Genomic DNA, 23,932 nt, shown 5'->3' with positions numbered 1-23,932 from the left:
ATGTAATCAGGAGCCCTCCTGCTAAGGGTAGACAGCTGCTCGTTCCACCCCACCCCCCGCCTTAATTGGTTCTCCTCCCTTCCAACGGTGTTGAGGCGGGTGGGAACAGCAGGGGGTGAAGGTGCTGTGTTTAAAGAGGTGGAGTTATGCAGATCTAAAACGCGTGGATTGCAGCAGCAGCAAGCCGAAAAGTGCAGGCATGTAAGGGATCTAGAGGTTGACAACATGTCTTCTTAACGGGAGTCCAGGAGCTCATCTCCACAAATGGACTTTTCAGGATCCTTGGGTGGCTCCGTAGTTTGAAACCAATTCTGGTTATCGCTTCTCGGCCTTTTGGCTAAGATCAAGTGTAGTATCTTTCGAAAAGGCGGTTTTGGATGTTGGCCGCCCTAGTAGATTGATACATTATGCACACTGGGGTTTAGGCGCTTGTTAGTACGCCAGGTGGCTAATATAGTCATCTGGTGGAAAGCATGGCCCCCCAGGATCGACGCCATTGGGCCGGGGAAGATCGAAAGCCCGAAGTGTGAAGTGCCCCAGGAGTGGTGACCCTGGGGTGCCTTAACTCACTGGGATTGGGAACCCCACTTGAGTTTATGGCACATTTGCACAAGCACTTCAAATTTTCTTTCTTCGCACACACCCTTATTCCGGGCCTTCTGGCCTTAGGATGGGGAATTTTTCAATTCCCGGTCGAAGGTCCGGGCAGTATTATACTGTGAAACCTTCACTATTTATTTAATTTCTTTGTCACTGTGTGTCCACTTATTCACGTGTGTCACGTCCTACTAGGATTTTGTCGGGATGCGGTTCCCTTACGGGTTCCTCTCTTGGCAGGTCTAGGGGGGGAGTGTGTGGCCATCAGGTTCCGCTCCCCCCTGAACCCCCCTGGCTCTCCTCTTTCGGGAGGAGAGCGTTGTTGGCTCCCCTCTTCCGGGAGGGGAGCACAGTCTTTGGCTCCCAGTGCCTTGCTCGGGTGAGAACTTGGGCAGGTGCTGGGGGTAAGATTGGGTCGCCTCTGGCTTCGGCTGGAGGTGGCTTTTTGTCCCTGTTCCTCGCTGTGGCCTTTTGGCTCGGAGGGACGGGGAATGGTTTGGGGGACCCATCTCCTTTTGGAGAGGGTTTCAAGAAGACCAGCATCCTAGTGCACTTTTTTTGTGGCACTTGTCACTTTTTTAAGCGCACTCGGGTTTTGTACACGAATTCGGGCTTTCAAAAAAAAAAAAATCTGTTCTTATCAGTTTAATATCTGATACGTCCCCTATCTGGGGATCATATATTAAATGGATTTTTAGAACAGGGAGATGGAAAAAGAGCTTGCTCTGTCCACTCCACGCATTGACCTGGTATTGCAGTATCTCCAGGACCGGTGCACCCCTTCTTTAATGCAGTTTCTAAAATCAGAAAGAATTGAATTCAATGTTTTTTGTTCATTTTGCTTGTTTCTCGGATTTTGGGATGGACTCTTTGGCTTTGCTTTTCTTCTCCTCATTGGATTTTTCATGTTCAAAGTTGCAGAAGCCAGATTACAAGCTCATTTTGGTTCAACTTCAGCAACTGTGCATTGCATTGCCATGTAATGTGATGCAATGCTATCTTTCTAGCTCTCCCTTTTTACTTCCTTTTGGATAAACAGACATATTAGGCAAGCATTTTGGAGCTTTCACCTAAATAACTACAGGTGGTGAGATAAGCTGCACAATATAATTGACCTTTCAGTATATTGTTGCACACACACCATCTATTTAGCAAATGCCCTTGTTATCAACAGCAGCCTTTTAAACTCACCTGAGCTAACAGGTATGTGCGCTGGTTACTCTGCTGCGCTTAAAATTTCTTTTTTGGTTTGCTACAATGCCTTTTCTGAAACGTTGTCTCCTTCTGCTGGAACACTGACTTCTTTCATTTAATGCCTGCAGACTATAAAAGAGAACCCAACCCAAAAAGTTTGGTTGATTAGTCTGTGGCATTCTGTTAAACTGTTGCTTATGGCGGTCTCTGTGAGCTTCTCAGCGACATTCAGCCAGCCAGGTATCCTGCCTGCAGTAGATGGAATGTGGCAATGGAACGCTGGCTGCGCGTGTCATAATAGGCTCTGAGCCTTTATATACCTGTGCACAGCAGCAGCCACCTTCAGTCTGCTGCTGGACAGCCAGCAGCAGCAGCAGCAGGAGAGGTATGTAATCAGGAGCCCTCCTGCTAAGGGTAGACAGCTGCTCGTTCCACCCACCCCCCCGCCTTAATTGGTTCTCCTCCCTTCCAACGGTGTTGAGGCGGGTGGGAACAGCAGGGGGTGAAGGTGCTGTGTTTAAAGAGGTGGAGTTATGCAGATCTAAAACGCGTGGATTGCAGCAGCAGCAAGCCGAAAAGTGCAGGCATGTAAGGGATCTAGAGGTTGACAACATGTCTTCTTAACGGGAGTCCAGGAGCTCATCTCCACAAATGGACTTTTCAGGATCCTTGGGTGGCTCCGTAGTTTGAAACCAATTCTGGTTATCGCTTCTCGGCCTTTTGGCTAAGATCAAGTGTAGTATCTGTTCTTATCAGTTTAATATCTGATACGTCCCCTATCTGGGGACCATATATTAAATGGATTTTTAGAACAGGGAGATGGAAAAAGAGCTTGCTCTGTCCACTCCACGCATTGACCTGGTATTGCAGTATCTCCAGGACCGGTGCACCCCTTCTTTAATGCAGTTTCTAAAATCAGAAAGAATTGAATTCAATGTTTTTTGTTCATTTTGCTTGTTTGTCGGATTTTGGGATGGACTCTTTGGCTTTGCTTTTCTTCTCCTCATTGGATTTTTCATGTTCAAAGTTGCAGAAGCCAGATTACAAGCTCATTTTGGTTCAACTTCAGCAACTGTGCATTGCATTGCCATGTAATGTGATGCAATGCTATCTTTCTAGCTCTCCCTTTTTACTTCCTTTTGGATAAACAGACATATTAGGCAAGCATTTTGGAGCTTTCACCTAAATAACTACAGGTGGTGAGATAAGCTGCACAATATAATTGACCTTTCAGTATATTGTTGCACACACACCATCTATTTAGCAAATGCCCTTGTTATCAACAGCAGCCTTTTAAACTCACCTGAGCTAACAGGTATGTGCGCTGGTTACTCTGCTGCGCTTAAAATTTCTTTTTTGGTTTGCTACAATGCCTTTTCTGAAACGTTGTCTCCTTCTGCTGGAACACTGACTTCTTTCATTTAATGCCTGCAGACTATAAAAGAGAACCCAACCCAAAAAGTTTGGTTGATTAGTCTGTGGCATTCTGTTAAACTGTTGCTTATGGCGGTCTCTGTGAGCTTCTCAGCGACATTCAGCCAGCCAGGTATCCTGCCTGCAGTAGATGGAATGTGGCAATGGAACGCTGGCTGCGCGTGTCATAATAGGCTCTGAGCCTTTATATACCTGTGCACAGCAGCAGCCACCTTCAGTCTGCTGCTGGACAGCCAGCAGCAGCAGCAGCAGGAGAGGTATGTAATCAGGAGCCCTCCTGCTAAGGGTAGACAGCTGCTCGTTCCACCCCACCCCCCGCCTTAATTGGTTCTCCTCCCTTCCAACGGTGTTGAGGCGGGTGGGAACAGCAGGGGGTGAAGGTGCTGTGTTTAAAGAGGTGGAGTTATGCAGATCTAAAACGCGTGGATTGCAGCAGCAGCAAGCCGAAAAGTGCAGGCATGTAAGGGATCTAGAGGTTGACAACATGTCTTCTTAACGGGAGTCCAGGAGCTCATCTCCACAAATGGACTTTTCAGGATCCTTGGGTGGCTCCGTAGTTTGAAACCAATTCTGGTTATCGCTTCTCGGCCTTTTGGCTAAGATCAAGTGTAGTATCTGTTCTTATCAGTTTAATATCTGATACGTCCCCTATCTGGGGACCATATATTAAATGGATTTTTAGAACAGGGAGATGGAAAAAGAGCTTGCTCTGTCCACTCCACGCATTGACCTGGTATTGCAGTATCTCCAGGACCGGTGCACCCCTTCTTTAATGCAGTTTCTAAAATCAGAAAGAATTGAATTCAATGTTTTTTGTTCATTTTGCTTGTTTGTCGGATTTTGGGATGGACTCTTTGGCTTTGCTTTTCTTCTCCTCATTGGATTTTTCATGTTCAAAGTTGCAGAAGCCAGATTACAAGCTCATTTTGGTTCAACTTCAGCAACTGTGCATTGCATTGCCATGTAATGTGATGCAATGCTATCTTTCTAGCTCTCCCTTTTTACTTCCTTTTGGATAAACAGACATATTAGGCAAGCATTTTGGAGCTTTCACCTAAATAACTACAGGTGGTGAGATAAGCTGCACAATATAATTGACCTTTCAGTATATTGTTGCACACACACCATCTATTTAGCAAATGCCCTTGTTATCAACAGCAGCCTTTTAAACTCACCTGAGCTAACAGGTATGTGCGCTGGTTACTCTGCTGCGCTTAAAATTTCTTTTTTGGTTTGCTACAATGCCTTTTCTGAAACGTTGTCTCCTTCTGCTGGAACACTGACTTCTTTCATTTAATGCCTGCAGACTATAAAAGAGAACCCAACCCAAAAAGTTTGGTTGATTAGTCTGTGGCATTCTGTTAAACTGTTGCTTATGGCGGTCTCTGTGAGCTTCTCAGCGACATTCAGCCAGCCAGGTATCCTGCCTGCAGTAGATGGAATGTGGCAATGGAACGCTGGCTGCGCGTGTCATAATAGGCTCTGAGCCTTTATATACCTGTGCACAGCAGCAGCCACCTTCAGTCTGCTGCTGGACAGCCAGCAGCAGCAGCAGCAGGAGAGGTATGTAATCAGGAGCCCTCCTGCTAAGGGTAGACAGCTGCTCGTTCCACCCCACCCCCCGCCTTAATTGGTTCTCCTCCCTTCCAACGGTGTTGAGGCGGGTGGGAACAGCAGGGGGTGAAGGTGCTGTGTTTAAAGAGGTGGAGTTATGCAGATCTAAAACGCGTGGATTGCAGCAGCAGCAAGCCGAAAAGTGCAGGCATGTAAGGGATCTAGAGGTTGACAACATGTCTTCTTAACGGGAGTCCAGGAGCTCATCTCCACAAATGGACTTTTCAGGATCCTTGGGTGGCTCCGTAGTTTGAAACCAATTCTGGTTATCGCTTCTCGGCCTTTTGGCTAAGATCAAGTGTAGTATCTGTTCTTATCAGTTTAATATCTGATACGTCCCCTATCTGGGGACCATATATTAAATGGATTTTTAGAACAGGGAGATGGAAAAAGAGCTTGCTCTGTCCACTCCACGCATTGACCTGGTATTGCAGTATCTCCAGGACCGGTGCACCCCTTCTTTAATGCAGTTTCTAAAATCAGAAAGAATTGAATTCAATGTTTTTTGTTCATTTTGCTTGTTTGTCGGATTTTGGGATGGACTCTTTGGCTTTGCTTTTCTTCTCCTCATTGGATTTTTCATGTTCAAAGTTGCAGAAGCCAGATTACAAGCTCATTTTGGTTCAACTTCAGCAACTGTGCATTGCATTGCCATGTAATGTGATGCAATGCTATCTTTCTAGCTCTCCCTTTTTACTTCCTTTTGGATAAACAGACATATTAGGCAAGCATTTTGGAGCTTTCACCTAAATAACTACAGGTGGTGAGATAAGCTGCACAATATAATTGACCTTTCAGTATATTGTTGCACACACACCATCTATTTAGCAAATGCCCTTGTTATCAACAGCAGCCTTTTAAACTCACCTGAGCTAACAGGTATGTGCGCTGGTTACTCTGCTGCGCTTAAAATTTCTATTTTGGTTTGCTACAATGCCTTTTCTGAAACGTTGTCTCCTTCTGCTGGAACACTGACTTCTTTCATTTAATGCCTGCAGACTATAAAAGAGAACCCAACCCAAAAAGTTTGGTTGATTAGTCTGTGGCATTCTGTTAAACTGTTGCTTATGGCGGTCTCTGTGAGCTTCTCAGCGACATTCAGCCAGCCAGGTATCCTGCCTGCAGTAGATGGAATGTGGCAATGGAACGCTGGCTGCGCGTGTCATAATAGGCTCTGAGCCTTTATATACCTGTGCACAGCAGCAGCCACCTTCAGTCTGCTGCTGGACAGCCAGCAGCAGCAGCAGCAGGAGAGGTATGTAATCAGGAGCCCTCCTGCTAAGGGTAGACAGCTGCTCGTTCCACCCCACCCCCCGCCTTAATTGGTTCTCCTCCCTTCCAACGGTGTTGAGGCGGGTGGGAACAGCAGGGGGTGAAGGTGCTGTGTTTAAAGAGGTGGAGTTATGCAGATCTAAAACGCGTGGATTGCAGCAGCAGCAAGCCGAAAAGTGCAGGCATGTAAGGGATCTAGAGGTTGACAACATGTCTTCTTAACGGGAGTCCAGGAGCTCATCTCCACAAATGGACTTTTCAGGATCCTTGGGTGGCTCCGTAGTTTGAAACCAATTCTCGTTATCGCTTCTCGGCCTTTTGGCTACGATCAAGTGCTTTATTGCAGGAGATTGTGGTTGAAGGGCACTCGGGTACCCCTCTCCTTGGCCTGGCAGGATCGTCCACTTTGGTGGACTTAACCTGCTTGCTGCTATTAGGGAGAGGGCTTAGTCCCAGGGTAACGAGTTGCGATCCCCCAGCTTCCAGGTGTTTTTCGCTGCAAGAACACTGGGAGTGCAGATTGCAAGCGGCTGCAATTTGCAACCTTGTTGCGTTTTTCCATGGAGGTTGACCCTAACCTCGTGCCTCTTTATGCGAGGCTAAAAAACTCTATCCGAGTTCACTTCACGGCGGGTGGCTCGGATATGAGAAAATTAGGGTATGTAGTCCAGGACGTGCTCAGGAACCTTCTTGGCGTACAAAGGAATGAAATTCTCTCCATCCAGGATTATCCCAGAAGAGGTGACTATGACATCACATTCACCGGAGAAGGTATTTTTAGAGATGTACTAGAAAAGTTAAAAAAAGTTGAAAATAGTCCTGTTTTGAAAGGGATACAAATTGTTGAGCACGTCCTGGATGAGGTAAGACTGGTTATTGTAAAAGTATTTTCGCCCTTTGTTTCTGCTCCAGAAGTAATGTCATTTCTAGCAATTTATTTTAAAAGTGTTAAATGTATTGGGAAGATATTAAACGAATATAACATATGGACATCTAAGTGGAAATTCCTTGTGAAGTGTACAAGAGATCCAAATACACCAGGTGGTATACGGCTCCCCCCTGCCCGTTTCAAAATTGGGCAAACAAATGGGGATTTCTTCTTTTCTGGGATGCCAGTATATTGCAGAAATTGTGGGCGCTATGGTCATTCAAAAGAAAACTGTCATGTATCATGTAGAAATTGTGCTAGTGAAGAACATGAGACAAAAGAATGCCCTAAGGAAAAGAAATGCAGTTTTTGCCAGACTCCAGGTCACTTTTATTTTTCTTGCCCTCACAGATTTCGGGAAGATGAGCAAAAGGGGAAGTCCAAGACGTCCGACCAAGGACCAAAAGATCAGACCACCCCTGAGGAGGAGGAACAACAACCTGGAGCCTCTGGAGACAATAAGGGCGTACCAAATAGTGAAGTGTCTCCAGAGTCTATGACAGGTAAAATACCAAATCCCAAAACCTGGCTGCAGGACCTGCGGGAGTCCAAAAGGAGGGCTGAGAAGGAGCAGAAGGGCACTACTGGTAAGGTCAAAAGGGACCGGCAAAAGGCCGACACAGAAGCCCATGCCCAGTCTGAGTCTCCTAGGGCTGAGGGCGCTGAGTGGATAAAGGTGGGTCCTAAGAAAAAGAAAAAGGGTGGTTCGGAGGAGGCAGCAGGAGGTGAACAGATGGACACTTCTCCAGAAGGGGACGTGGACGCTGGACCCTCAGGGGTTTCGGTCTCCGCTGCTACAGGTGGGGACCGGGATCTTGCTGCCTCTGAAGAGTCAGAGGCTCTGCCTTGTGCGCAACCTCCTCCTATAGGACGACCTTCTACAGGTCAAACAGGGGCGGCGGAACCCCTCGGGGACCCACCTGATGAGGAACTGCATGGCCAGCCAATGGAGACCCAGCGGGTTCTGCCAGCCAGCCCTCCGAGCTATGCCAGTGTAGCGTCGGGTTTATATAAATGTGGTAATCTTTCCTCCTCCACGGAGACTCTCGTGACGATACTATCAGATGAGGAGGGAGGCGCAAGCCCAGTGGTCTGATCAGGTTCATCGGACAGGTAAATCCGTTGCTCTTAGTTACCTAAGTAAAATTTTTACATTTTCTAATGATGGCTGAACTCAAAGGTATTTCCCTCAACGTGAGAGGCATAAAATCTAACACGAGAAGAACTGCTCTTTTTAATTTTTTTACGTGTTTTACTGCATCTGTATTTTTTCTGCAAGAATGTAATATCCCACATGAAATGTCATATCAAAAATATAAAGATGAGTGAAAGTGTGGGCCATCTGTCTGGTCCGGATCGAATGCTGCAGGATCAGCGGGTGTAGCCATACTTTTTAAAGGGAACGTTTTAATTGATTTTATTCAGGAAATTTTACCAGGTCGTATTTTATTAGTGAAAGCTTTTATTGATGGTATTAGATGGCAGTTTTTAAATTTTTATGGATCCCCAGAGAAAAATGAAAGAGCCGAAATGCTTGATCTTTTACCATTATTTATTAATAACTCTGAACCTTTTATCTTAGCAGGGGATTTTAATTGTGTTTTAAAAGGTGAAAACCGGCGCTCCAGCTCTGTAAGCAGGAACTACGATAAAACCTCAGGTATGCTACATGATATAGTCAAAGATGCTAAATTGATAGACATATATAAAGAGTGTCATAGTGACAGCCCAGAGGACGCCGGTTTCACTTGGAACAATGCTAATTGTAGCTCTAGGATTGATTTTATTTTTGGTTCAGACAAAACAATACCTGCCAAATGTGAAGTTTTAACTAATATATTTTCAGACCATAAACTTTTATCCTTTACCATAAAAGTAAATGACAACAAAAAATGTGGTAAGAAAAGCTGGAAAATGAACGTATCCCTTTTAACCGACACGCAGATTTTATCAGATTTTATTGAGTTTTATAGGAAATGTAGAAAAGGGAAAAAAACAAATGAGACTATGAGTGTATGGTGGGATAGAATGAAAGTAAAAATAAAAGACTTTTTTATTAAAAAGAGTATATGTAGAGCCAAAGAAAAATATGAAGAATATAGAATTTTAAATACCCGCCTACAAACATTATTTAAGCTCAGAGACAATGGGATAGATGTACAACTTGATATTTCAAACTTAAAAGAAGAGATTTCAAAATGGATAGAACAAAAAGGAAAAGAGATCATTTTTCGTTCTAGAGTACAACATATAGAAGAAAATGAAAAGTGTTCCAGATATTTTTTTAGGAAAAATAAAAAAGAAAAAGTGATAATTGACCATATAGATGGTGAGAATAATATAAAAAATATGCTGGGTAAAGTTGAGTTTTTTTTTTCTAATCTTTTTAATGGAAAAAATATAGATAATAAATTAATGGATGATTCGCTGAAAGGACTAACGGCTGTTTTAGATCCCGCATCCCAAGAGTTTTTATCCCAAGTTTTAACGGAACAAGAAGTGTTAAAAAATATTAAAAGTTTTAAAACTGGAAAGGTCCCTGGTCCTGATGGCATCCCAATAGAATTTTATGTATGTTTTTATGATATTTTAAAAGATGATTTGTTTTATTTGTTTACTGAGGTTTTTAATAATAAGGTTTTATTAAATTCCTGGAAGAAAGGTGAAGTCTCCCTCCTATACAAAAAAGGTGATAAATCAAAATTAGAAAACTGGAGACCAATAACACTTTTAAATTGTGACTATAAAATAATGGCTAAAATTTGTGCAAATCGTCTAAAAGAAGTCATCAGCAAAGTTATTCATTCTAATCAAGTGAGTGGGGTGCCGGGGCGCAGTATATGGGACAATCTGAATTTAGTGAAAGACTGTATTGAGGAAGTGAAAGACAGAAAGGGGAAAATGGCGATTTTATCTATTGATTTTGAAAAAGCATTTGACCGTGTCTCACACTTTTATCTTTTTAAAGTTTTAGAGAAAATGGGCATACCAGAAGGGTTTTTACTATCGCTTAAAGCATTTTACAAGGATTGTACAAGTAAGATTTTAGTGAATGGTTTTAAGACACAAGAGGTATTTTTACGGTCAGGGGTGAAACAGGGATGCCCTCTGTCCCCCCTACTGTTTATCTGTGCACTGGAACCAATGTTATGTGCAATACGCCAAAATAAACAGATATGCGGTGTCCCTCTGCCTGGAAGCGGTGGTTTGGAGGCCAAGGTTGTAGGCTACATGGATGACGTGGCGGTCTTGTGTACAGATGCACCATCACTTACGGCCACTCTCCATCAAGTGCAATCCTTTTGTCTAGCTTCTGGTTTTAAAATCAATTTTAATAAGTGTAACATTTTAAGTGTTGGGGGGATGATTTTACGCGATCTACCAATTAATGTCTCCGAATCCATTTCCATTTTAGGTATATCATTCACTGAAAATAATGATGGTTATAATAGTTGGGAAACAGTTACACAGAAAGTAAATACGAAAATATGTATGTGGAACATGAGGAGACTTACAATGGAGGGTAAAGTATTGGTTTTAAAGATGGTGATTTTACCTCTTTTATTGTATCTTAGCATGGTTTTCCCCCCGCCTGTTATTGTTTTAAAAAAGATAACCAAAACCTGTTTTACCTTCTTTTGGAACTCAAAAATGGAAAAGCTGAAAAGAGAAATCGTGATGAAATCAAAAGTAAAAGGTGGTAAAGATTTTCCAGATTTTAATAGGTTTCTTTTAATCCATCTGTTCGTTTACTGTTTTAATGCCCTTTTTAAGAATCACTATTGGTCCTTTTTTATGCGTTTTAATACAGGATTTTTTATGAGAAAGTTTGGATGGTATGAAGTTAATATATCTGTGCCCCATGCTTTTAATTTGTCGACGCATTATGAGATTTTAAGGAAAATAGTGTCCGATTTTAATTTAGGGACTAAGAAAATAGAGGAATTAAGAAATAGTAAGAAACTAATTAAAGAAATACGTAAAAGTGAGGAAATATGTAATGTTGACAGATATGATGATGACAAATCTATGTCTATCTGGAAAATGATTAACGTTTTTATCTTTTTAATGAACAGAGAGATCTGGCTTGGAGTTGCATGCACCGCTGTCTTCCTTGCCGGGCATTCCAGTACAGAAGAGGATTTGTGAGGTCTGCCATCTGCCCAAGAGCCGGATGCCAAGAAGAGGAAACGGTGGAACATCTATTATGGACATGTAATTTTGCAAAGGATTTCTGGAGAAGACTGCTCCCCCTACTGGAAAGGGTGGCAGACCTCAAGGACTTTACATATAAAACTGTGCTATACGGACTTATGGAATGCCCCACAATGGACCAGTACACAATGGCTTGGAAGACAGTGAACTGCGCCAAGTCATCTCTCTGGAAAGCGCGCAATATTGCTATTTTTAAACAAGATGTTTTATCAGTGAATGATGTTTTAAGTTTATGTTTATGTGAAATGTATACTTATTATTTAATTGACAAAAAGAAGAATGTACATATTTCCAAAAAATGGCTTGTTGACCAATGGAACCTAATTATTTAAAATCTTTGTATTTTTTTGTTTTGTAAATTTCATTTGTCTTTTAACGTTTGGTATTTGTTTAATTATGCTTGTAATTTGTTAAAGTTTTAATAAACGGTTTTATCCCTCTGCAGGGGATAGCCAAATTAAAAAAAATCTGTTCTTATCAGTTTAATATCTGATACGTCCCCTATCTGGGGACCATATATTAAATGGATTTTTAGAACAGGGAGATGGTAAAAGAGCTTGCTCTGTCCACTCCACGCATTGACCTGGTATTGCAGCATTTCCAGGACCAGTGCACTCATTCTTTAATGCAGTTTCTAAAATCAGAAAGAATTGAATTCAATGTTTTTTGTTGCTTTTGCTTGTTTGTCGGATTTTTGGATGGACTTTTTGGCTTTGCTTTTCTTCTCCTCATTGTATTTTTCATGTTAAAAGTTGCAGAAGCCAGATGACAAACTCATTTTGATTCAACTTCAGCAACTCTGCATTGCATAGCCATGTACTGTAATGCAATGCTATCTATCTAGCTCTCCCTCTTTACTTCCTTTTGGATAAACAGCCATATTAGGCAAGCATTTTGGAGCTTTCACCTAACTAATTACAGGTGGTGAGATAAGCTGCACAATATAATTGTTCTTTCAGTATATTGTTGTACACACACCATCTAATTAGCAAATGCCCTTGTTATCAACAGCAGCCTTTTAAACTCACCTGAGCTAACAGGTATGTGCGCTGGTTACTCTGCTGCACTTAAAATGTCTTTTTTGGCTTGCTCCAATGCCTTTTCTGAAACGTTGTCTCCCTCTGGTGGAACACTGACTTCTTTCATTTAACGCCTGCAGACTATAAAAAATAACCCAACCCAAAAAGTTTGGTTGATTAGTCTGTGGCATTCTTTTAAACTGTTGCTTATGGCGGTCTCTGTGAGCTTCTCAGTGCCGTTCAACCAGCCAGGTATCCTGCCTGCAGTAGATGGAATGTGGCAATGGAACACTGGCTGCGCGTGTCATAATAGGCTCTGAGCCTTTATATACCAGCGCACGGCAGCAGCCACCTTCAGTCTGCTGCTGGACAGCCAGCAGCAGCAGGAAAGGTAAGTAATCAGCAACACTCCTGCTAAGGGTAGACAGCTGCTCGCCCCCCCCTTAATTGGTTCTCCTCCCTTCCACCGGTGTTGAGGCGGGTGGGAACAGCAGGGGGTGAGGGTGCTGTGCTAAAATAGTTGGAGTCATGCAGATCTAAAACGCGTGGATTGCTGCAGCAGCAAGCCGAAAAGTGCAGGCATGTAAGGGATCTAGAGGTTGACAACATGTCTTCTTAACGGGAGTCCAGGTGGCCATCTCCACAAATGGACTTTTCAGGATCCGAGGGTGGCACCGTAGGCCGAAACCAATTCTGGTTATCGCTTCTCGGCCTTTTGGCTAAGATCAAGTGTAGTATCTGTTCTTATCAGTTTAATATCTGATACGTCCCCTATCTGGGGACCATATATTAAATGGATTTTTAGAACAGGGAGGTGGTAAAAGAGCTTGCTCTGTCCACTCCACGCATTGACCTGGTATTGCAGCATTTCCAGGACCAGTGCACTCATTCTTTAATGCAGTTTCTAAAATCAGAAAGAATTGAATTCAATGCTTTTTGTTGCTTTTGCTTGTTTGTCGGATTTTTGGATGGACTTTTTGGCTTTGCTTTTCTTCTCCTCATTGTATTTTTCATGTTAAAAGTTGCAGAAGCCAGATGACAAACTCATTTTGGTTCAACTTCAGCAACTCTGCATTGCATAGCCATGTACTGTAATGCAATGCTATCTATCTAGCTCTCCCTCTTTACTTCCTTTTGGATAAACAGACATATTAGGCAAGCATTTTGGAGCTTTCACCTAACTAATTACAGGTGGTGAGATAAGCTGCACAATATAATTGTTCTTTCAGTATATTGTTGCACACACACCATCTATTTAGCAAATGCCCTTGTTATCAACAGCAGCCATTTAAACTCACCTGAGCTAACAGGTATGTGCGCTGGTTACTCTGCTGCACTTAAAATGTCTTTTTTGGCTTGCTCCAATGCCTTTTCTGAAACGTTGTCTCCCTCTGGTGGAACACTGACTTCTTTCATTTAACGCCTGCAGACTATAAAAAATAACCCAACCCAAAAAGTTTGGTTGATTAGTCTGTGGCATTCTTTTAAACTGTTGCTTATGGCGGTCTCTGTGAGCTTCTCAGTGCCGTTCAACCAGCCAGGTATCCTGCCTGCAGTAGATGGAATGTGGCAATGGAACACTGGCTGCGCATGTCATAATAGGCTCTGAGCCTTTATATACCAGCGCACGGCAGCAGCCACCTTCAGTCTGCTGCTGGACAGCCAGCAGCAGCAGGAAAGGTAAGTAATCAGCAATACTCCTGCTAAGGGTAGACAGCTGCTCGTCCCCCCCTTAATTGGTTCTCCTCCCTTCCACCGGTGTTGAGGCGGGTGGGAACAGCAGGGGGTGAGGGTGCTGTGCTAAAATAGTTGGAGTCATGCAGATCTAAAACGCGTGGATTGCTGCAGCAGCAAGCCGAAAAGTGCAGGCATATAAGGGATCTAGAGGTTGACAACATGTCTTCTTAACGGGAGTCCAGGTGGCCATCTCCACAAATGGACTTTTCAGGATCCGAGGGTGGCACCGTAGGCCGAAACCAATTCTGGTTATCGCTTCTCGGCCTTTTGGCTAAGATCAAGTATAGTATCTGTTCTTATCAGTTTAATATCTGATACGTCCCCTATCTGGGGACCATATATTAAATGGATTTTTAGAACAGGGAGATGGTAAAAGAGCTTGCTCTGTCCACTCCACGCATTGACCTGGTATTGCAGTATCTCCAGGACCAGTGCACTCATTCTTTAATGCAGTTTCTAAAATCAGAAAGAATTGAATTCAATGCTTTTTGTTGCTTTTGCTTGTTTGTCGGATTTTTGGATGGACTTTTTGGCTTTGCTTTTCTTCTCCTCATTGTATTTTTCATGTTAAAAGTTACAGAAGCCAGATGACAAACTCATTTTGGTTCAACTTCAGCAACTCTGCATTGCATAGCCATGTACTGTAGTGCAATGCTATCTATCTAGCTCTCCCTCTTTACTTCCTTTTGGATAAACAGCCATATTAGGCAAGCATTTTGGAGCTTTCACCTAACTAATTACAGGTGGTGAGATAAGCTGCACAATATAATTGTTCTTTCAGTATATTGTTGCACACACACCATCTATTTAGCAAATGCCCTTGTTATCAACAGCAGCCTTTTAAACTCACCTGAGCTAACAGGTATGTGCGCTGGTTACTCTGCTGCACTTAAAATGTCTTTTTTGGCTTGCTCCAATGCCTTTTCTGAAACGTTGTCTCCCTCTGGTGGAACACTGACTTCTTTCATTTAACGCCTGCAGACTATAAAAAATAACCCAACCCAAAAAGTTTGGTTGATTAGTCTGTGGCATTCTTTTAAACTGTTGCTTATGGCGGTCTCTGTGAGCTTCTCAGTGCCGTTCAACCAGCCAGGTATCCTGCCTGCAGTAGATGGAATGTGGCAATGGAACACTGGCTGCGCGTGTCATAATAGGCTCTGAGCCTTTATATACCAGCGCACGGCAGCAGCCACCTTCAGTCTGCTGCTGGACAGCCAGCAGCAGCAGGAAAGTTAAGTAATCAGCAACACTCTTGCTAAGGGTAGACAGCTGCTCGTCCCCCCCTTAATTGGTTCTCCTCCCTTCCACCGGTGTTGAGGTGGGTGGGAACAGCAGGGGGTGAGGGTGCTGTGCTAAAATAGTTGGAGTCATGCAGATCTAAAACGCGTGGATTGCTGCAGCAGCAAGCCGAAAAGTGCAGGCATGTAAGGGATCTAGAGGTTGACAACATGTCTTCTTAACGGGAGTCCAGGTGGCCATCTCCACAATTGGACTTTTCAGGATCCGAGGGTGGCACCGTAGGCCGAAACCAATTCTGGTTATCGCTTCTCGGCCTTTTGGCTAAGATCAAGTGTAGTATCTGTTCTTATCAGTTTAATATCTGATACGTCCCCTATCTGGGGACCATATATTAAATGGATTTTTAGAACAGGGAGATGGTAAAAGAGCTTGCTCTGTCCACTCCACGCATTGACCTGGTGTTGCAGCATTTCCAGGACCAGTGCACTCATTCTTTAATGCAGTTTCTAAAATCAGAAAGAATTGAATTCAATGCTTTTTGTTGCTTTTGCTTGTTTGTCGGATTTTTGGATGGACTTTTTGGCTTTGCTTTTCTTCTCCTCATTGTATTTTTCATGTTAAAAGTTACAGAAGCCAGATGACAAACTCATTTTGGTTCAACTTCAGCAACTCTGCATTGCATAGCCATGTACTGTAGTGCAATGCTATCTATCTAGCTCTCCCTCTTTACTTCCTTTTGGATAAACAGCCATATTAGGCAAGCATTTTGGAGCTTTCACCTAACTAATTACAGGTGGTGAGATAAGCTGCACAATATAATTGTTCTTTCAGTATATTGTTGCACACACACCATCTATTTAGCAAATGCCCTTGTTATCAACAGCAGCCATTTAAACTCACCTGAGCTAACAGGTATGTGCGCTGGTTACTCTGCTGCACTTAAAATGTCTTTTTTGGCTTGCTCCAATGCCTTTTCTGAAACGTTGTCTCCCTCTGGTGGAACACTGACTTCTTTCATTTAACGCCTGCAGACTATAAAAAATAACCCAACCCAAAAAGTTTGGTTGATTAGTCTGTGGCATTCTTTTAAACTGTTGCTTATGGCGGTCTCTGTGAGCTTCTCAGTGCCGTTCAACCAGCCAGGTATCCTGCCTGCAGTAGATGGAATGTGGCAATGGAACACTGGCTGCGCGTGTTATAATAGGCTCTGAGCCTTTATATACCAGCGCACGGCAGCAGCCACCTTCAGTCTGCTGCTGGACAGCCAGCAGCAGCAGGAAAGTTAAGTAATCAGCAACACTCTTGCTAAGGGTAGACAGCTGCTCGTCCCCCCCTTAATTGGTTCTCCTCCCTTCCACCGGTGTTGAGGTGGGTGGGAACAGCAGGGGGTGAGGGTGCTGTGCTAAAATAGTTGGAGTCATGCAGATCTAAAACGCGTGGATTGCTGCAGCAGCAAGCCGAAAAGTGCAGGCATGTAAGGGATCTAGAGGTTGACAACATGTCTTCTTAACGGGAGTCCAGGTGGCCATCTCCACAAATGGACTTTTCAGGATCCGAGGGTGGCACCGTAGGCCGAAACCAATTCTGGTTATCGCTTCTCGGCCTTTTGGCTAAGATCAAGTGTAGTATCTGTTCTTATCAGTTTAATATCTGATACGTCCCCTATCTGGGGACCATATATTAAATGGATTTTTAGAACAGGGAGGTGGTAAAAGAGCTTGCTCTGTCCACTCCACGCATTGACCTGGTATTGCAGCATTTCCAGGACCAGTGCACTCATTCTTTAATGCAGTTTCTAAAATCAGAAAGAATTGAATTCAATGCTTTTTGTTGCTTTTGCTTGTTTGTCGGATTTTTGGATGGACTTTTTGGCTTTGCTTTTCTTCTCCTCATTGTATTTTTCATGTTAAAAGTTGCAGAAGCCAGATGACAAACTCATTTTGGTTCAACTTCAGCAACTCTGCATTGCATAGCCATGTACTGTAATGCAATGCTATCTATCTAGCTCTCCCTCTTTCCTTACTTTTGGATAAACAGCCATATTAGGCAAGCATTTTGGAGCTTTCACCTAACTAATTACAGGTGGTGAGATAAGCTGCAAAATATAATTGTTCTTTCAGTATATTGTTGCACACACACCATCTATTTAGCAAATGCCCTTGTTATCAACAGCAGCCATTTAAACTCACCTGAGCTAACAGGTATGTGCGCTGGTTACTCTGCTGCACTTAAAATGTCTTTTTTGGCTTGCTCCAATGCCTTTTCTGAAACGTTGTCTCCCTCTGGTGGAACACTGACTTCTTTCATTTAATGCCTGCAGACTATAAGAAATAACCCAACCCAAAAAGTTTGGTTGATTAGTCTGTGGCATTCTTTTAAACTGTTGCTTATGGCGGTCTCTGTGAGCTTCTCAGTGCCGTTCAACCAGCCAGGTATCCTGCCTGCAGTAGATGGAATGTGGCAATGGAACACTGGCTGCGCGTGTCATAATAGGCTCTGAGCCTTTATATACCAGCGCACGGCAGCAGCCACCTTCAGTCTGCTGCTGGACAGCCAACAGCAGCAGGAAAGGTAAGTAATCAGCAACACACCTGCTAAGGGTAGACAGCTGCTCGTCCCCCCCTTAATTGGTTCTCCTCCCTTCCACCGGTGTTGAGGCGGGTGGGAACAGCAGGGGGTGAGGGTGCTGTGCTAAAATAGTTGGAGTCATGCAGATCTAAAACGCGTGGATTGCTGCAGCAGCAAGCCGAAAAGTGCAGGCATGTAAGGGATCTAGAGGTTGACAACATGTCTTCTTAACGGGAGTCCAGGTGGCCATCTCCACAAATGGACTTTTCAGGATCAGAGGGTGGCAACGAAGGCCGAAACCAATTCTGGTTATCGCTTCTCGGCCTTTTGGCTGCGGTCAAGTGTCTTGTACAGGCGACTGTGGTCCAGAAGGTACTCGGGTACCCCTCTCCTCGGCCTTGCAGGGTGACCCACTTCGGTGGGCTCCCCTGCCTGCTGCTATTGGGAGAGGGCTTAGTCCCAGGGTAACGGGTTGCGATCCCCCCCAGCCTCTCAGGTGTTTCTGTTTACAGAACTCTGAAAGGCGCAGATTGCAAGCGGTTTGCGATTTGCTTTTTCTTGTTGCGTTACCATGGAGGTTGACCCCAACCTCGTGCCTCACTATGCGAGGCTTAAAAACACTATCCGTATTCATTTCACAGAGGGCGGAAGTGATGAAAGGAAATTGCGGTACGTAGTCCAGGACGTGCTTGAAGGGCTCTTTCATGTGCAGAAGAACGAGATTCTCTCTATCCAGGATTATCCGAGGCGTGGCGATTATGACATCACCTTCACCGGGGAAGGCCATTTTCAGGATGTCCTGGTAAGAGCCAGAAAGGCAAAAAACAATCCTATTCTAAAAGGAATACAAGTTATCGAGCACGTCCTGGATGAGGTAAAAATGGTAATCCTTAAAGTATTTTCTCCTTTCGTTACTTCAGTGGAACTAACATGTTTTCTTTCAATGTACTTTAAAAGTGTAAAATGTATAGGGAAAGTACTTAATGAGTTTCACATATGGACGTCCAAATGGAAATTTCTAGTAACATGTGAAAGAGACCCTAATTTCCCAGGCGGTGTGAAACTCCCTCCTGCACGTTTTAAAATAGGTTCCTCAAATGGAGACTTCTTTTTTTCTGGTATGCCACCCTTTTGTAGAAACTGTGGAAAATATGGCCATTTTAAGGATGACTGTGAGGCAACCTGTAGAAACTGTGCTAGTACAGAACATGACACCAAAGAATGTCCTCATGATAAAAAATGTAATTTCTGCCAAAAACCTGGTCATTTTTATTTTTCATGCCCACATAGGTTCTGGGAGGCCGAACAGAGACGGAAGGAAAAGGCCAGGACATCTGAAAATGAACCAACAGGTCAGACCACCCCTCAGGAGGAGGAACAACAACCTGGAGCCTCAGCGAGCAAAGAGGGCGATTCGAGTGATGAGGAAAGCTCAGAGGTAATGAAGGGTAACTCCCAAGCAGTGAGGAAAAGTTGGCACCAAGACAACAGGGAGGCTAAAAGAAAGGCAGAAAAGGAACAAAAGGGCATGATCGGTAAAACCAAAAGAGACCGGCAGAAGGTTGACACCGAGCCCGAGGCAAAAACTGGGTTTCCTGGGCCTGAGTCTGAGGCTAACTGGACTACGGTGGGTCCCCATAAAAAGAAAAGAGGGAAGAAAGATGGTTCGAATGGAGCGGCTGATGGGGATCAGATGGACACATCTCCTGGTGGGGATGTGGACGTTGGTCCCCCAAAGGTCCCGGACCCTGCTGACCCCGGTGGGGAGCCGGGCCTTGCCAGCTCCGTGAGCTCGGGTACATTGCCTTGTACACAACCTTCCCCTGTGTGTCGGCCTCCCCTGGGTGCAGGGGAGCCACCTGGGGACCCACCTGATAAGGATCTGAATGGCCAGCCCATGGAGACCCAGGGTGCTGTTCCTCTTAGTTGTCTCCCAAGCTACTCACATGTAGCGTTGGGTCATTGTCTTGGTGAGTCAAGTTCCTCCTCCATGGAGTCCTTACTTACGATAAATTCGGACGAGGGAAGTAGCTCGAGCGTAAGTGGTCTGGCCGGTTCAGCGGATAGGAAGTAAGTTCCGTATTTCTGTTTTATATAATTTTTTTACTTTCCTCCAATGGCAGAACTTAAGGGCATTTCCCTCAATGTGAGGGGTCTAAAATCAAAAACCAGAAGAGTAACATTATTTAATTTTTTAACTTGTCTTACTGCTTCCGTCTTCTTTTTACAGGAATGCAATATCCCGCACACAGTATCCTACAAAAAATACAAAGAGGATTGGAAATGTGGCCCATCAGTGTGGTCCGGGTCAAATGTTACCGGATCAGCAGGGATAGCTATACTTTTTAAGGGAAACGTTCAAATTGATTTTATCCAAGAGATTTTACCAGGTCGTATGTTATTAGTTAAAGCTTTTATTAATGGTGTAAAATGGCAATTTTTAAATTTTTATGGGTCCCCAGATAAAAATGAAAGAGCTGACATGTTAGAGATTTTACCATTATTTATTAATACCTCTGAACCTTTTATCTTGGCAGGTGATTTTAATTGTATTTTAAAGGGTGAAAGTCGGCGCTCTACAGCCGTAAGTAGAAACTATGACAAAACTTCCGGTATGTTAAGTAATATTTTAAGTGATTTTAGACTTGTTGATATTTATAAAGAATGCAACAAGACTAGTTCAGTAGAGGCCGGCTTTACCTGGAGCAATTTAAATTGCAGTTCAAGAATAGATTTTATATTCGGTTCAGAACAAATTTTACCTGATAAATGTGAAACCCACGATAATATCTTCTCAGATCATAAATTTTTATCTTTTAGTGTAAAAATTAATGCTAATAAAAAATGTGGGAAAAAAACTTGGAAAATGAATGTATCCCTTTTAAATGATTCTAAGATTTTATCGGATTTTATTGAATTTTATAAAAACTGCAGGAGGAAGAAAGATGTAAATGTCCCTATAAGTGCCTGGTGGGATAAAATGAAAAAAAAAATAAAAGATTTTTTTATTAAGAAAAGCATATATAAAGCAAAAGAAAAGCTAGAATTATATAATAATTTAAATACCAGGTTACAGACCTTATATAAACTTAGAGAAAATGGTCTAGAAGTAGAAAAAGATATTAAAATACTGAAAGAAGAAATAACAAAATCACTAGAACAAAAAGGGAAAGAGCTCATTTTCCGCTCCAGAATAAAACACATGGAGGAAGACGAAAAATGTTCTAGATATTTTTTTAAAAAAATTAGAGAGAAAAAAACAGTAATTGAAGATATAGATGGAGAGAAAAATATGGGAAAAATTTTGGAAAAGGTACATGGTTACTATTTTAATCTTTTTAATGATAAAACAATAGATGAAAATATAATGCAAAATTCCCTAGAAGAAATAACATCTGTTTTAGATACCGCCTCCCAAGAGTTTTTATCACAAAACATAACAGAAGAAGAAATTTTACAAACCATAAAAAGTTTTAAAATTGGAAAAGTCCCTGGATCAGACGGTATTCCTATAGAGTTTTATGTAAAATTTTATGATATTTTAAAAGAGGATCTGTTTTATGTTTTTACTGAAGTTTTTAATGATAAGGTTTTATTAAAATCCTGGAAAAAAGGGGAGGTCTCATTATTATATAAGAAAGGTGATAAGACAGACTTAAAAAACTGGAGACCTATAACCCTACTAAACTGTGACTATAAAATAATGGCAAAAATTTGTGCAAACCGCCTTAAAAAAATTATAGGAAAAATAATCCACTCAAACCAAGTATGTGGTGTGCCTGAGCGCAGTATCTGGGACAATCTAAACCTTGTTAAAGACTGTATTGAAGACATTAAAAACAGAAAAGGGAAGATGGCAATTTTATCAATTGACTTCGAAAAAGCTTTTGATCAGATTTCTCATTTTTATCTTTTTAAGGTTTTAGAAAAAATGGGCATACCAGAAAGGTTTTTATTATCTCTTAAAGCGTTTTATAAGGACTGCACAAGTAAGATTTTAGTAAATGGTTTTAAGACACAAGATGTTTTTTTAAAATCAGGGGTAAAACAGGGGTGCCCCCTGTCCCCACTACTTTTTATTTGTGCTCTTGAGCCACTTTTATGTGCAATCCGTAGAGATAGACAAATATGTGGTATCCCTCTACCTGGAAGCAAAGGAACAGAAGCAAAAGTGGTGGGTTACATGGACGATGTGGCGGTCCTTTGCCGAGATGCACCATCACTACAAAACTCACTCAAACAGATCCAATCCTTTTGTACAGCTTCTGGTTTTAAGGTTAATTTTAATAAGAGTAGTATTTTAAATATTGGGGAGATGATTTTACACGATGTTTTTATTCCAATAACTGAATCTATTAATATTTTAGGTATTTCTTTCTGTGAATCCAATAATGGTCTAAATAACTGGGAGGCGGTAGCTCAGAAAGTGAATACGAAAATATGTATGTGGAATATGAGAAAATTAACGATGGAGGGTAAAGTATTAATTATAAAAATGGTCATTTTGCCTCTTTTATTGTATTTGAGTTTGGTTTTCCCTCCCCCTGTAAATATTTTAAAAAAGATCACTAAAGCATGTTTTACTTTTTTCTGGAGTTCTAAGATGGAGAAATTAAAAAGAGAAATTGTAACAAAACCAAAGCTCAAAGGTGGGAAAGACTTTCCAGATTTTAGTAGATTCCTTTTAATTAAATTTTTTTGCTTCTGTTTTAATGCCCTTTTTAAAAATCACTATTGGTCCTTTTTTATGCGTTATAACACTGGTTTTTTTATGAGAAAGTTTGGGTGGTTTGAAACGGTTTTATCATCTCCATATGCTTTTAAACTGCCAACGCATTATTTAATTTTAGAAAAAATAGTGATTCATTTTAATTTAGGGGGTAAAGAAGCGGGAGATCTACAAAATAGTAAGAAATTAATTAAAAGTCTTTGTAAAAATGAAGAGTTATGTAACATTGAGCGCTATGATGATGAACAAATATTGAATATATGGAAAGTCATTAATGCAAAATATCTTTTTAATATACAGAAAGATTTGGCTTGGAGCTGCGCACACCAATGTCTTCCGTGCCGGGCATTCCAACATAGAAGAGGACTCGTGAGGTCTGCCATTTGCCCAAGAAGCGGATGTCAAGAGGAGGAATCAGTGAAACATCTACTATGGACTTGTCCTTTTGCAAAAGCGTTCTGGAGAAAATTGCTCCCTCTGATGGAAAAAGTGGCAGACCTCAAAGACTTTAACTACGCCACAATACTTTATGGACTTATGGAATGCCCAACAAAAGACCAAAAAATTATGGCATGGAAGACAATAAATTGCGCCAAAATAGCTCTCTGGAAAGCCCGAAATATTTTAATTTTTAATCATGATGAATTGTCTTTAAATGATGTTTTTAGTTTTTGTTTAAGTGAAATGTATGTATATTTTTTATTAGATAAAAAAAATAATCCAAATATCTCCCTAAAATGGGATGTCAATGTATGGAACACATTTTGAATTTTTGTAACATTTTATTAATTTGAATATATGCAAATTTTTATCCTATTTGAATAATTTATGCTTTTAAGTCTCGTATGTTTCGAGACAATGTATAAAAATTTGTAATGATGTAACATGTTGCTTTTATTTCTGTACATCTGTGTAATTTTTAAATAAAACTGGTTTTATCCCTGTGAGGGGATAGCCAAATTAAAAAAAAAATCTGTTCTTATCAGTTTAATATCTGATACGTCCCCTATCTGGGGACCATATATTAAATGGATTTTTAGAACAGGGAGATGGAAAAAGAGCTTGCTCTGTCCACTCCACGCATTGACCTGGTATTGCAGTATCTCCAGGACCGGTGCACCCCTTCTTTAATGCAGTTTCTAAAATCAGAAAGAATTGAATTCAATGTTTTTTGTTCATTTTGCTTGTTTGTCGGATTTTGGGATGGACTCTTTGGCTTTGCTTTTCTTCTCCTCATTGGATTTTTCATGTTCAAAGTTGCAGAAGCCAGATTACAAGCTCATTTTGGTTCAACTTCAGCAACTGTGCATTGCATTGCCATGTAATGTGATGCAATGCTATCTTTCTAGCTCTCCCTTTTTACTTCCTTTTGGATAAACAGACATA

The 23,932-nt window shown here is 42.0% G+C and overlaps 9 non-coding genes and 2 pseudogenes across 9 annotated transcripts; all 11 read left to right on the top strand.

Moving 5' to 3' along the window:
* The first annotated feature begins 317 nt into the window (after window positions 1-317).
* Window positions 318-409, top strand: LOC141223549 (U2 spliceosomal RNA; annotated as a pseudogene).
* Window positions 410-1,203: 794 nt separating this feature from the next.
* On the top strand, window positions 1,204-1,380 carry LOC141223510 (U2 spliceosomal RNA; annotated as a pseudogene).
* Window positions 1,381-2,495: 1,115 nt separating this feature from the next.
* On the top strand, window positions 2,496-2,686 carry LOC141223290 (U2 spliceosomal RNA). Its single transcript, XR_012290922.1, has one exon. It is a non-coding gene; the product is annotated as a U2 spliceosomal RNA (small nuclear RNA).
* A 1,115-nt stretch (window positions 2,687-3,801) lies between these two features.
* Window positions 3,802-3,992, top strand: LOC141223289 (U2 spliceosomal RNA). Its single transcript, XR_012290921.1, has one exon. It is a non-coding gene; the product is annotated as a U2 spliceosomal RNA (small nuclear RNA).
* Window positions 3,993-5,107: 1,115 nt separating this feature from the next.
* LOC141223288 (U2 spliceosomal RNA) lies at window positions 5,108-5,298 on the top strand. The gene has a single exon (XR_012290920.1). It is a non-coding gene; the product is annotated as a U2 spliceosomal RNA (small nuclear RNA).
* Window positions 5,299-11,687: 6,389 nt separating this feature from the next.
* Window positions 11,688-11,874, top strand: LOC141223489 (U2 spliceosomal RNA). Its single transcript, XR_012291103.1, has one exon. It is a non-coding gene; the product is annotated as a U2 spliceosomal RNA (small nuclear RNA).
* Window positions 11,875-12,972: 1,098 nt separating this feature from the next.
* On the top strand, window positions 12,973-13,163 carry LOC141223393 (U2 spliceosomal RNA). The gene has a single exon (XR_012291021.1). It is a non-coding gene; the product is annotated as a U2 spliceosomal RNA (small nuclear RNA).
* A 1,098-nt stretch (window positions 13,164-14,261) lies between these two features.
* Window positions 14,262-14,452, top strand: LOC141223388 (U2 spliceosomal RNA). The gene has a single exon (XR_012291016.1). It is a non-coding gene; the product is annotated as a U2 spliceosomal RNA (small nuclear RNA).
* A 1,098-nt stretch (window positions 14,453-15,550) lies between these two features.
* Window positions 15,551-15,741, top strand: LOC141223394 (U2 spliceosomal RNA). Its single transcript, XR_012291022.1, has one exon. It is a non-coding gene; the product is annotated as a U2 spliceosomal RNA (small nuclear RNA).
* Window positions 15,742-16,839: 1,098 nt separating this feature from the next.
* LOC141223392 (U2 spliceosomal RNA) lies at window positions 16,840-17,030 on the top strand. The gene has a single exon (XR_012291020.1). It is a non-coding gene; the product is annotated as a U2 spliceosomal RNA (small nuclear RNA).
* Window positions 17,031-23,483: 6,453 nt separating this feature from the next.
* On the top strand, window positions 23,484-23,671 carry LOC141223464 (U2 spliceosomal RNA). Its single transcript, XR_012291083.1, has one exon. It is a non-coding gene; the product is annotated as a U2 spliceosomal RNA (small nuclear RNA).
* The last annotated feature ends 261 nt before the right edge of the window (window positions 23,672-23,932 follow it).

This window comes from Phyllobates terribilis, unplaced genomic scaffold, assembly GCF_046119375.1.
Source record: "Phyllobates terribilis strain yellow unplaced genomic scaffold, ASM4611937v1 Scaffold_376__1_contigs__length_1858288, whole genome shotgun sequence".
Lineage (NCBI taxonomy): Eukaryota > Metazoa > Chordata > Amphibia > Anura > Dendrobatidae > Phyllobates > Phyllobates terribilis.
This window is presented reverse-complemented; position numbering and strand designations above follow the sequence as displayed.